Source organism: Taeniopygia guttata, chromosome 2 (assembly GCF_048771995.1).
Source record: "Taeniopygia guttata chromosome 2, bTaeGut7.mat, whole genome shotgun sequence".
Taxonomy (NCBI): Eukaryota; Metazoa; Chordata; class Aves; order Passeriformes; family Estrildidae; genus Taeniopygia; species Taeniopygia guttata.
This window is the reverse complement of record NC_133026.1, coordinates 119,519,655-119,533,410: the sequence shown is the minus strand read 5'-3', so window position 1 is coordinate 119,533,410 and position 13,756 is coordinate 119,519,655. Positions and strand designations below refer to the sequence as shown.

The following is a 13,756-nucleotide window of genomic DNA, read 5'->3' as shown; positions in this document are numbered from 1 at the left end:
GCGCCGTGACGCAAACCCAGAAAACACGGGGATAGTGATGCCGCTTCGCTAACCGGTTTGAAGTCCTAGGTATTGGTCATCTGAAAATAACCTGGCACACCTATGTGTCCATACTTCCATGGGGAAGACGAAAAAAACTTAAAAGGGGATATAAAGAAGAACGTGCACAGGAAGAAGCGCAGAGGACCTCAGGCTCCGGCTGGCACGTAGTTTAAGTCGGAGCAAGGGGCAAAACATGAGGTGCAACTGCATGGAAATCAGTTACACCAGAAAAAGGGAAAGAAAACAAACAAACACACAGCAGCCAAAACTTGGGGGGACAAAGGTACTAGCCGCGGCCGCACGGTGGATCCCGCAGCAGCGCGCAGGCAGGGCAGCGCTGCGCGCCGGCTGCACCTGCTCTGCCCGCGGCCCCGCGGCTGCACTGCGGCTGCACTGCGGCTGTCGGGCCTGCGGCGCTGCTCCGAGCGGGGCAGGGTGGGGATGCTGCCGGGTGTCAGCGATGCGGTCGCTGCGGGTGGTTGTTTTGCCTATGATGTAGGATAACGCCGCTGTGGGCCCGTGACTCTCTGCACATCCCGCCCGTGCTCCAGCCCCTTCCTTACTCTGTAGTCACATATTCCCAGTGATACTGATTTCACTGAAAATAAAGTTGTTAGGTTTGTTTTTTTTGGTTTTTTTTTTTTTTTTTTAACCGGCAAAGTGTAGCTGTCAAGAAGATAGAACACAAATCCCAGCGGGAAACTTTCTCGCATGCTGCGGGTTCCCATTGTCCCCTCGGAGGTGCGGGACGGCCGCGACGGCCCCCGCCGCCCCTGTGTCCCGCACAGAGTGGTGGGCGGGAGCAGAGCAGGGAGCGGAAGGTGGCCGCTCCTCCCCTCGGCTCGGGGAGAATCGCCTGGGAATCCAGCAGGACTTTCCTGTTTACCCGGCCCCAGCGGCCCCCGCTGGTGCTACCTCTGGTGCCGGCCCCCCAGAGAGGGGAACAGAGAAGCGGGAGCACGGGGAGGTTGTGGCGGCCCTGGTCAGCCAGGAGAGGGACGGCTCCAAGGCTACTTGCTCTGTAGCTGGTACCTGAGCTGTTCCTGTTCTGCTCAGCCGGGGAACAGAGCTGCTGTACGGAGGCAGCAGCATCCTCCCCCTTCCTTGCCTGAACAGTCGAAGGCCAAACCTCCCTGGCGCTCCCGCAGAGTTGATCTCCACCTGGGTCATCAGGGCCGGAGCAGAAGTTCTGACGCGCCCTCCGGTATCACATCCCCCCGTTTTCCTCGCTCATCCCCCCGCAGCTCAGGCTCCCTTCGGCTCCATTCACAGCGCAAGCCGCTCCTGCAGAGCGGCCGGGCCGGGGCAGGGCAGGGCAGGTCCGGCCCCGGGCAGGGCGCGGAGCGGGGCGGCTGCCGCGGGCGGAGAGCTGCGAACGCCTCCCCCGGCGCTTCCCGCCGCCGAGAGCGCTCCGTCCGGAGTTTGAAACGGGGAGATCACGTAAATCTTAAAATCTCCTACGAAGATTAATAAAAACACACGAAATCCTAGACAGTCCATAGCAACTGATTTTTATCTACCGTTTTACGCGCTTCATTATCCGCCCAAATATAACCACCCCGTGATTTAATGTAGTTCACGAAGACCACAGGCATTTTTGGCTTCTCTTAGCCTTTTTATTCTAGCGTTGGCAGCGGCCTGAATTCAGTCTTCTCTCAACATTTGACTGTATCTGGCGGTTGGGATAAGACCAAGGAACAAGAAACAGACTGCATTCGATGTGTTTGTCTCGATATCACTTCCAACCAACCTCGGAAACCCCTAGCGCTTCAAACCCTGTTTTTCGGTAATTGTCCCCGTGCCTTCGTTTTCTGTCACTGTTACGTCCCGACGAGCAGTTTCTTTGGAAGCTGGAGACTCTGGTTGGGCTTGCTGCAGGCTGGGGTTGGCTTTAATCAGCGTAGTCAGAGAACTAGAATCAGGTGTGGATTTGTTTCAGAGCATGTTTGCATCAATCAGTATTTTCGTTACAATCTTGTCAACAGTTTTAATTCAAAGCGTATGCTAAAGCCAAAGAAACTGAGCCATACGAGGGAAATATTATTTTTATAAAAATATTGTTAAACAAATTGGCATGGATGAAATATTCTGATGGTACTAGAGGCTGATGTTTTTTTCTTAACTATATCAACAACGAGATGGCTCGATGCTGTGTGGCAGGGTGGTCTGTTATTTTGGCAAGCTTCGACCGTGGCGGGCCAATCCCCAGCAGTGCATCCTCTCCTCCTGAACTTTTCCCTGTCCGTCTGTGCCAGGCGCAGATAGAACCCTGCGCTTGGCCCAGCACCAGGAGCGGCGGTGCGAGCCCTGAGGGTCTGCGAGCGGGGTCCCACGGCAGCCCTTGCGCGCCTCGGGGCGTCCGCGCCGCCCGCACCCCCTTCCCTCACCGCGCCCCCCCGCACGCAGCTCCCCGGGGACCCGCGGGGTCACCCCGATGCTGCGGGCAGAGAGGGGTGGGAGCTCTCACGGGCTGCCAGGCTTTGCGCGGCAGGCGGCGGAGGGGTTGTACGCGGGTTTGCGGGAGCAGCCGATGCCAGGCGCGGCTCTCCGCGAGGTGCATCTCCCGCGGAGCCAAGGCCGACTCAGCCACCCTACCGCCCCACTGGGGAGTTAAACTCACCGGATTAAAGGCTAACCCGACGGAGAAGCGCTCCTACCTGCGCTCTATTTTTGGCTTAGCTATTTGCGTGGGGCTGGAGGGCCTGGCTGCGCAGACGCCCTGCGTGTGTCTGGCTGGCTCTTTTCGCTCCCGCTCTCCGGCATCCCCAGCTCACTTTTCACATCAAATAGGCCATTAACTTTTGATCCTGCCTGTTACATTCCAGGTTTCCCAGTGATGTTTCCTGCACACTGAGTCCCCCCCACCCCCGCTCCCCCTTCTCTCCCACTTCGCATTTAAACACGACCCGGTAGATCTGAATTTCTGTCGAAAATGTAATTTTGAACATATGCACTCATTCGTCTCTTTGCGCTTGGTCTCGCACCGGAGTCCCTCTCGCAGGAGGGACCTAACGTTATGCCCCAGAAGAGCGTTGAAGTTTTGGCTTGCTTACATCTTTCAGCGACCTAGCCAGAACGAGACTTATTAAAGCACTGACTGCCTGCGAAGACAATATCCATAACTTCAAAGTCCTTACGCGACTATTGGCAATGGCTGCGCTCAAGCGCCGCGAACGGCCAAAGAGATCAGCGGGACATTCTCTACTCCCGTTCAGAACGTTATCAAGCGGGAGCAGTGACTCAGACTTCAGCCGAATCGGTTTTGCGGCTTTTTCTTCCCCATATGATCTCCTAGTTTCTTCTCTTAGCCGTAAGAAACCACTGGAGTGACCGAACAGAGTTGGAGGAGCATCCCTCGGGTGCCACAGGAGGTCACCTCAGCGAAACAGGGGTCGGTCCATGGTGGGTGGAAGGGGATGATTTCACGCATGGTCGCACCCCAGTGCCGGCCCCACAATCCGGCTTCCCCCAGACCTCGCTGCGGGGGACTGAGGCGGCAGAGCCGCCGGGTGGGTTCCTGCCATATCCTTCGGAGCATCATTCAAGGGCTCCACGTCTCTCGTGAGACCTCAAGCCTGGAAAGTCCCACCCAACAGCCAGGGAGGGGAGTGTTCTAAGCACTGGGCTCAGCATCCCCTGCCCGGCTCCGCGCTTCCCCGGGCCCTGGAGGCGGAGCGGGGCGGGCGGCGAGCGCGGCTCGGCTGGGGCAGCTGCGACCGGGAGGCACCGCTTTCCCCTGCTCCCTGGTTTGTTCCTAGCACGTTTGCACTGTCGAATTTCATCGTGGGAAAATACTTACTTAAAATTCGCCGTTTCGTTAAATTTTTTGACAAAAAAAAAAAATTCTCTTTCTAGAGTATCTCCAGACGTGGGATCAGAAGGGACTTGAGCAAACTCAGATATGGTAATCTTAAATTCCAATATTTTTCCCCTAATATCTAAGGATGATACTTTTTCCTATTAACTAGACAGAAATGCATTGCAGTGCCTTCGTGTAATTTTACTCATTAAAAGAATACAAATTTTTTATTTTGTCATCATTACAATAAATATTTGCCTTATATAATAGTTAATATTTTCTTCGAAGACATCTGAACCTGTTGCAAGCACTATTTTCCTCAAATATACTAAGAAATGTTCTTTATTGAACCTAGTGAGGATACAGGTAATGACAGATAAGCAAGACTTAACATTGTCAGCAAAATTGATTAAATTCCATAGACCAGCCTCTTGGACTGCTGGGAGTTAAATCGAGTCATAATGTTCTAAAGAAAAACAAAGAATGTGAAATACATACAACTTTCCCAAGACTCCATTGATTAAATTTCTGTACCTGATAAACTGCACTTCAAAACTTGCAGTAGTGACTGCACTTAACTACTTTTACAAATGGTCTTATGTTAAATAATGCACAAGTCCATGTTGGCAGAATATGACATTAAACAAGTGGCTTGTCACTCTGAATGGTTCAGCCTCCCGTTAATACCTATGTTAGGTACACAGGCTTCTGATTTCAGGCCTTTACTGCTGAAAAACTTCATCTAGAGTTGTAGAGAGATCAAGGTTAAGGGTGTTCTTTCACTGCACATGGAGTATTCAGTTTTAAGATCTTAATGAGCTAAGGCACAATTAAAACTGCCAGTTTAAAATACATTTTTCATTAAAAATTTACTCTATATTCTGGTTTTAGCCAGTTATTTAATGAGTAAAATTATGTAAATTCGTGTATTCATAAATAGTTGGGTGGGTAGTTTCACTAAAACATAAGTGTCTACATTATTAGACCTTAGCAACTGAGATTAATTTTCAGATACTGAAAAAAAAACAGTGCTCAAAAGTCATTGGAAGTCAGAGGGACTTCTCCCACTGACCTGGAGACGTGGGAAGTTTCTATCTGCAGCGACACAATTAGCAGATTATGAAACTGGAAGACCATCTTATCTGCTCCTCCACACAATGCTAAATGGCTGCTTTTCCCACCTACCTCCATCTTCATTAATTCTAGACAACCACTTATCAAAAAGATAGCGACAGAATAATGTATTACTGGGGGGATGGGGTGGGGATGAGCAGCATAGCAGAGGGAAAGATATTTTAAATTATATTTAAATCATCCAATCACATGGAAGATAAACATTGAAGGTAGTGAAAACATAAGCATCACATATGAAAAAGGTTTCTTTTGAGGAGTTTAAATAAAGTATGGTCAAGAGTTAGAAGATGAGACAGATTAACATTTGAATGGACTATTTGTTATTTGTCATCTCGTGGGACCTTTCAAAGGAGTAGGTGGAGATCTGTTGTCACATGTGGCTCACCAACACAGCATTATGGCTGCCAGTTTGTCCTGGATCCCAACAGCATCTGTCTCAGAACCGTTTCCAGGTTCCATTAGAAGCCATTATGCACCATCTGATTATTGTCTTTTTTCGTAGTAATAAAAATCTTGCTTTTAATTACATCTACATGTAGCTAAGGACAGCATCTGACCCTGGAACAGAAAAGCTGAGTTTTATTTATCCTTCTTTGCACGGATAAGTCAGGTTTATACTTGTGGCAGTTCTTTTGTTTGTAACAAAACGCCTGTTAGTGACTGAAGGAATCAAAGTTTGAAAAGACTTTGAGAGAGACAAAAGAACATTTACCAGCTAAGGAAGTCCCATTTTATACTTCCTTTCTAGTATGAAACTTAAGTGAAACATATTGTAGGAACTGAATAGAAGCTTGAGATGCTTCTAGAAAGTTAAACCTGAGTGCTGGGATTCTTTTAACTCATCAGGGCAAGGTAGCAGCAAACCACAGCAGACCTGATTCAGAAAGAAAATGTCATACAGATAGGACACAAAAAAGTCCCTGGAAATGAACTCAAATCCTCCAGTTTCTTAAACCACACTGTATTCTTGAATGATGAATTTTGTATTTTGATCCCTTGCTCAGTTGAAAGAAGTGTAAAGACAGCTCCCTACTGGCAAAGTATCTGAGGAGGTTACAGAATGCTGTTTATTCCAGCTAGTGTCTGGAATAAATTACGTTCAAGAAATTGGCTCCTGATACTCCTGTTTCAGATGAGAATTTGTACAGAGTGCTAAGTCCTAACACTTCTGGCCAAACCATGGGATTCATTAGGATTTGCCATTCATCATACCTGCCAGAAGCTCTCAGATTTGGAGAGGTGCTTGTTTTGAGGAGTGAAAGAATAACAGAAAAGGAACTGTTTACCTTGGCATTACTGTCAGTTCTCAAAGGCATCGGTCTTTCAAATTTCAGGGCTATGAGTTGTCAGACCTAATATGCTTTCTTACTATTCCTACTGAAATTCATTAGCTACATAAGGAAGACCCACACCGTTTTTAGCTGACATTATAGGTCGAATAAACCACTTAACATTAAAGAGGTTTCTATTGCAGATAAGGGGATAAATGGCAGCAGGTGACCTGACAGCTCTTGGGATGGGAGGGAGTTTTCACAACTGGTTTTTAATCCAGTAGCAACAGCAGATGCTTGACAACTCATTAGTCTGGACTCTAGGAAGCAGGATGGCAATCTCACTGCTATTCTAAACATTTTGATTTATAAACCATGTTTACCAATTTCCTATTGTGAAGGGTAATTATGCTGATTTTTTACTTAGTGCCTAACTATTATATGGGGGGTCACTTGATTCTTCTCACAACAATAACAGCTCAAAATCCTGCAGAAAAGGAAAACTAACAGAAATACTGCTAAGCCAAATCTAAGACAATCCACATCACTTACCACCACAATGTCTAGGGCTTCCTGTATGAAGGAGGTCCACAGTTTTATAAGCAAGTTGAGGGCTAGCATGGTCCTCCTTGGAGATGTATTGCCAGCATTCTCGCATGCCTGTGCAACAATTCTGCTCATGCTGCAACAGACACTGGCATTTTATTCTGAGGTATCCAAAACAAAAATAAAAGCACATCTGCAGAATTAGATGTGCTCTGGCAGAGACCTTCTAAAATATTTTTACAGAATTTTTAAATGGAGATTTTTATAGAATCACATGTGCTGTTCTCCATTACATATTCCACTGCAAGGGAGTAAGTGGATCTGCGACTTTACCTTTCTTGAGTCTTTCTCATAATCTGTGAACCAAAATTTTTACAGCCTATAGATCACATTCTCACCTCAGGTATGCAAAAGCAATTTAATCTGCTTCCCTGCAGTGTAAAAATCCATTATCCCATTGTTGTGGGTCAAGGTGAGTTTTGGCTACTGGATTTAGTGGGAATTAAACTCGGTCTTGTACCTTAAATTTATCTTGAACAAGAAATACAATGTTGAAATAATACAGGTACAATGACAAAATACAGCCTAATGGATTAATTTAACTTCAGAAGAGTGTGGATTCCATCTCTGTATTTTGTATATGGCCCCATGTATGACATTTTAATTAGCTCTCACTCTTTAATTTACAAGACTGGAAAGAAATGTGAAGGAAAAAGCCCTTAAAATTGTTAAAAAGTTAAAATGGATTCCATGTGCTTTGCATCCTTCAGGACAAACATTAGATATTCTAGTGATTTAAACGGCATTACTTGTATACCTACATAAATGCTTGTGGGGGCATAATTTCAATTTCTTTAAAGGTAGAGATACGTATTTTACTTTCTGAAACTGGCATAAAAACACACCAAGAAAGCTGGGAAAAGAAAATAGTAGGAGAGTATGTACTCAACACAAAGAAGTGGAATGGAAGAACTTGAAGCAATGGCAACTATTTTTTTCCTTTCTGATTTAAGGAAGAAGAAAGGGAGGAGGAGAAGGCCTGGACTGCAGTGTTTATATTTACAACTATAGGTAAAAAACCCCCAGCAGCTCTGCTTGCTTCAGTGTCTGGACCAGGCTCCCAGACTGAGCAGGGCTTTCATCTGTGTTATACTCGGATGCCCGTGCTATACACTTTATGCAGGGTCTAAGTTCATGCCTCTGTGATGAGGAAGTGGAGAGGATGTTCCACCACTGTTCCGCAGCATAACAGATATGGAATCTGACCCATGTTTTCTCTCTCCATGGGTAATGAGGAAGGGTGGATGCGTACAAACTCGGATTTTAGGGATGATCCGAAGTCTGCGGGGTCAGGTGCTGCATGCCTAGCACAGCTTCTCCCAGCACAGCACTCCCATGCAGACCTTGACGCCTTGACTCGTTCTGTGCCTTCAAGCGATGGCTCTACCCACAATGGTGAGGAGCGGTGTCAGACAAGCCCCTGGGCCCAGGGGATGCTGCCGGTACCTTTCCCACTGCTCACGCTGCGGGCCCGGCGCAGCCAAGCCAGCGACGGAGCTGCCAGCTGGGCTCGGGGTGTGTGACCCGCAGCCGTCCCCGGCGTCCCGGCAGCGCTGCAGGAAGCCGGCATTCCTCAGGGCCCATCCTTCCCTCGCTAATAACATCTTAATTCTTAGAAATTAAAAAAAAAAAAAAAAGAAAAGAAAAAAAAAAAGAAAAAAGAAACCAATAATTTTAAAAGCGTGTGTTGGTGGGGCGGGAATGGGGGGCAGCCAGCGGCGCTCTCGGGTGTGACGGCGGGCCGGGAGCGGCGGCAGCGGGCGGCGCGGCCGGGCAGGCGCGGTGCTGCCGCCGGGCGAGGCGGCGGCGGCGGCGGCAGCGGGAGGAGGCGGAGGAGGCGGTCGAGCCGCTCCAGGGAAGTTTTCTCGCCGCCGCCTCCCCGAAACCCCTCCCCGCCAAGCGCGGCTCCGCGCTCCTCGAAACTTACCGCCGGGCGCCGCTCCTGGGGAGCCGCCGGGCCCGCGCCGCCGCCCCGGAGGCTCCGCGGAGTAAGTGCGCGCCGGGCCGGGCCGGGCCGGGCCGGGCCGAGCCGAGCCCGGGCGGCGGGGCCGCGGCTGCCGCCCCCGAGCCGGGGGGTGCCGGACACGTGGGGCCGGGCGGGAGGCGCCGGCCGAGCCCCGGGGTTGCGCGGGGCTGGCGGCGGGAGGAGGGGCGAGGCCGGGAGCCCCGGCGTGGGAGGGGAAGGGGCGGCGGAGCGCGGCTCGCCCGGCGCCGCGGGAGCCCCGATCCGGCCGGGGCCGCCGGGCGCCGAACGCGTGTTTTGTGTCGGAGGTGACAGTCTGTGGGCGCTTCGCCGTGCTGTGAGCGTGTCCGCCTTGGCTCCGCTCGCCGGGGCTGCCGGCCGCGGGCACGGCAAGTGTCAGGGGAGCGAGGAGCGCGCAGCTCCTCCTCCGACGGACGGGGAGAAGAGACCGGTGCCGGGGCACCGACGGCGACCCCGCCGACCGCGGCCGCGCCGCTGTCCCGGGCACGGCCCCGCTGGGGCGGGCGCCTCCCCGCCGGGAGCCTGCTGTGCCTGCTCCAGCGGGTCGGGCACGGGGGGATGATCTCCGGTGCTCCCCCCTCTCCGCTCCGCGCATCCCAGCGCCTGGGGAGGAGAGGGCTGAGCAAGGGCAGCAGGGAGGGGGTGCGCCCACAGGTGTATCCTGCCTCAGTTCGCTTTCTGGGGTTCTTATTTCTCCCGCCGTCACCGAAGACATTCAAAGAGATGGATGGATATGGCTACTTATGAAATGGTTTTGGTCTCTGTTGTTCATCCTGGAGATAAAGCTTTTTTAAAATTTTTGCAGGAAATACTCTGTTCTTTAAGACTGTATTCAAATTGGCAGTTTTCCTATAACAAAATCAAAGCTCAGAGTTTTCTTCAATTATGAAATTATAACACTAGGCTTCGCCCCTCACTCTTCCTCTTTTTTATTTCCCTTTTAGATTCGTAGGAGCATAGTGTTGTTTAAATTGCAAAGAGTAGTTCCCATTGACTTTTAGTAGCAAAACACTTATTGTTATATATGCTCCAGCAAAATGCAGTATGAATAGCAGCACCAAACAGTTTCTATGTTTGAAGACTCACACTTTCCACAATACTTTAAAATAAAAACATGGTTATAAGAAGAGAAAATAGTCATTCAGTGCTGTCAGAAGTTCTTTAGAAAGAGTGGTGTGTGGAAAGTCCCTATGAATCTGCCAAAAGCTGTGCAAGCATGCACCGTAATCAGGGTAGTTGTTAGGATCACTCAGGAGGCAGGGAGCAGGTAGTCCAGCTGCAGCAGAAAGTAAGAAACAGAAGGGCAATATGTATGGAAATGTCCCTAACTGAGGACTGCAGCTCGTGGAGGTAGCTGGCACATCTTCTGAAGGCTGGTCTAGATTTGTTCCTCCCAAACCTTCTAGCTACACAACTTGTTCTACTGTAGATTTAAGTGTGATGTAAACCACAAGTGTGTGTGTTCTCCAACAACCTTTTAAAATGTATGAATTGCTCTTTCTGAATGGTTCACCAGTCCTCAAAATTTTAGAAATTATAATAGTATCAATAAGAATATTTATAATCCATCTAAGTAGAAACTGAGTCACTGGTTCCTTATGTGACCATAAGCAATGGTTACCAATAGCACCAATAAGTGATGTTATTCATTCCAAGCTTGATGTTTCATTACTAATTTTCTTCGTTAGCTTCATCTTCCCATGTGAACTGAATTACAAACAGGGTAGGAAGAGAAAGTAGGAAGCAAGTAACTTTTTTTTTTTTTTTTTTTTTTTTTTTTTTTTTTTGTGGCTCTGTCCTTGTGCTGCAAAACTTGTTGCCATGGGCAAGGTGAGGGATGGACTCTGGCAGGAGAATTGTAAAGTCTTCAAAGGTCATTTGATCAGTTTCTCCTAGTCACCTAGGGCCCTCTGGCATCCTGTGCATTTTTAGAATTTTACATTACTTTCTTTGTTTCTCTCATTCAATTGCTTAATTATAGAATCCAAAAATATTATTGCTCAAAATAACCTTTCCTTCTAGATTTAGAGAGAGGGAGAGTGATACAAAATTAAGAGTTTAAATTGAGTTAGGAAGGTTGAGATTTTTTTCCTTTCTATTATTTTTACTCTCTTTGACTGTTTAATCTGATATACCAAACATCATAAGATAATGATTTCTCAAATGTTTGGACACTTCTAGTGCTTTTTTTTTTTATTTATTTTTTTTTTTCATTTTCCTTTGTGACACAGAATATCTTCTCACTCTGTCAGATAGTGCTAATCCTATTGCATGGAGCTAGGAAGTAAAATATGAATTTACCATTGAGTTCTGTGATATGGGTCAAACTACCATGCAAAGGCTGTAATGGTTGGACCAAGAAAAGTTTGCCTGGATTTGATGGTGTGGCAGTGAGCTGTGGCTGCCTGGCAGTGACACCCAGAGGGGCAGTTCTTGGGGGAGCCTGGGGCAGCTGCTGTCCCTAAGCAAACCCCAGGCAGGGTGTGGGGGCATGGGCAGTGCAGGCAGTCAGTGCCCCGGTCTGCCCGGGGCCCCCAGTGTGCCGGGCTGCCTGGAAAAATCACGGAGGTGAACTCCCACCCTCTGAGGTGGGTCTGCATTTTTGCAGCTCCCCTTATAATGAAGTGAGCTAGGAGAAAGCTCTTTTTATTTATAAGAACGGAAATTGTGTGTAAAGTCCTTAAAATCAAGGAGGCCACAGCTGGGTACTTCATATGCTTTTAAAAGCTTTTCCAACTCGAAGTTGTTTCTCTAGCCTTCCCATGTTGTTTCCATAGCGAGTCACACCTACTGCTACTTTAGGCAATTGGCCTAATTCCTGAAATTTTAAAATTTTAATTACTCAGCTCAATAGCTTGATCTCTTTGTCATCTGAATATTGAAGGCAACTGCATGGTGGTGTGTGATAAAATTTTCTTTTTTTATGTTTTAGGTTGTATTGTTCTCACAAGAAAGTGAAATATGTTCAAAATTATAGTGTAATTCATTATTCACTTTTCCCTTATTATGAAATATTATTTATAAAAACTTAGCTATATCATTATTTGATAAGTTAAACTATTTTTATAATAGCTGTAAAAATCGTGTTCTATAGATAATAACCATTGTCTGTTCTGTTCTTCCCACTTAATATATTGCTATAGTCGGTAATGTTTAACAATAATTAAAGTGTCATCTGGACCTGTGGAAAAGATTGCAAGGCTATTAGGATAAGCAAACACTTAAGAAGTGTGCCTGTTGCTAGAGGACAGACTGATTTATTTAATTACTTAATTTCTACTGTGTTTTGCTCTTGAGGGTTTTGGTTTTTCTCATGAATGTATATAAAGTTCATTCTTACTGGTAGATACAGTTTGGAGACATGGAGAACTGAAACTAAATATTGTTGTTTGACTAGGTGCATTTTTTGCTGACAAAAACCACAAAATGCATCTTTGTGTAGTTGTATAAGCAAAACCTATTTATCAAGGATCCAAATCCTTATGTTTTCAGTTTTTCTTATGTTAAAAATGAGGAGTTACTGAATCCATTTTCTTGAAAACATAGTCTGGAAGGAATCAGAGGAGAAGGATGTCATCTGTCAAGCACAAAATGTGACAAAGTAGAGCAGAACAGCATTGAAAACCAAAAGTGTTTTAGCACTGTTTTGCAAGGAATTGGGCATCCTGTAAATACTTCTACAATAATTTTCTTCTTCTCCCCTGTAATATTCCAATGCTAATTGTCCAAATTTGTCAACAATTTGTTGGTGAGGTTTAATTTCATAAGCAATGACTGCTGGCTGGAAAAGAGGGAGAGGTCCCAACCAGTGCCTCCTTGCTTGACCCACTGACAGCAGGGATGATCCCACAGGGAGCTGGGCAGTGCCTTCCCTGGGATTACTCCTGAGAGGCAAGAGCTTGAGGATGTCGAACAGAAACCCGAAGGAAGGTTGGCATCATTGTTAGGTAAAACCAGTATCACTTCTGCCTTAAAACTAGTTTTCATTTAGTGAATTGTGGGTATTTCTGGTCACCCTGGGCCAGGCTTCCAGGGGTATTTAGGTGGCTAAAGGTGTAGCTGGACCTTTACTGTAATTCACAAGAGTACTTGCAGTATAAACAAATAGACAAGGAGGTGTAAATGGCTGTAGATGCTTAGGCTGCTGTGGTGCCTTTAAATATCCCATTGAATCTCACACTGACAGATTTGACACTTCACTGATACAGCCTTCTGGTTTTCTCAGTATTAGGACCATTTATCTTCTTTCATTTGGATTTAACAGAGGTTGAAAAAGATCCCATTCTCAGAAATTAGTCGAAATGAAGAAAACAGACTACTTGCACCTACTAGAGAAGCTCATCTCAATTTCAAGCAGGTGCCTCTACTGCATGAAGAGAAGCAGGATGATTTGTAGCTGTTGATCTGTTGTAAAGACAGAAAATAAGATGCTCCTTGTGGTGTGTGATTGCTGTGACTTGTCAGTGAAAATTTTGGTTGACCTCAAGAGACAGGGAAGTTTTGTTATTGTAAAGAGGAGAGCAGCATCCTTAGCCTTACTGCTGGAGGTGTGAGAAAGGTCACTGCTGTGCGCATTGAGTTTGGTGGTTGATCTGTTGTGAGATCTGCAAGTGGCACTCCCATGGAGACACCAGAGACATGGCTCTGAGCCACACAGGGGCAACTACACAGCTCCCAGCGGGGTCCAGAGGCAGCTGGGTGATTCTCAGAGAGCGTGGGACCTCAGCTGGCCCTCACCCAGCACTTGGGTCCCCCTCTCCAGGAGATGCCAAGACTTTGGCCCCTGTGTTTCCTGGTTGAACATTAGCTTTCTACAGCCAGGGTGACTCTCTTGCAACCATGCTTTCTATAACCCATCTGTCTGGGTGGATTTTTCTGCTCTCAGGGATGCTGTGGCACCCACTATTGAAAATATTGCTG

General features: G+C 47.3%; 1 protein-coding gene across 7 annotated transcripts in view; it reads left to right on the top strand.

The window, feature by feature from the left end:
• The first annotated feature begins 8,611 nt into the window (after positions 1-8,611).
• Positions 8,612-13,756, top strand: part of EYA1 (EYA transcriptional coactivator and phosphatase 1) — a 157,786-nt gene continuing 152,641 nt past the window's right edge. For 6 of the 7 annotated variants that reach the window (XM_041713936.2, XM_041713935.2, XM_041713934.2 and 3 more), the window contains exon 1: positions 8,731-8,840. The gene's annotated coding sequence lies outside the window, so the exon portion shown is untranslated. Of the gene's footprint in view, positions 8,841-13,756 lie in introns of all 7 variants that reach the window. The other variant, XM_072924760.1, reaches the window with a different exon arrangement.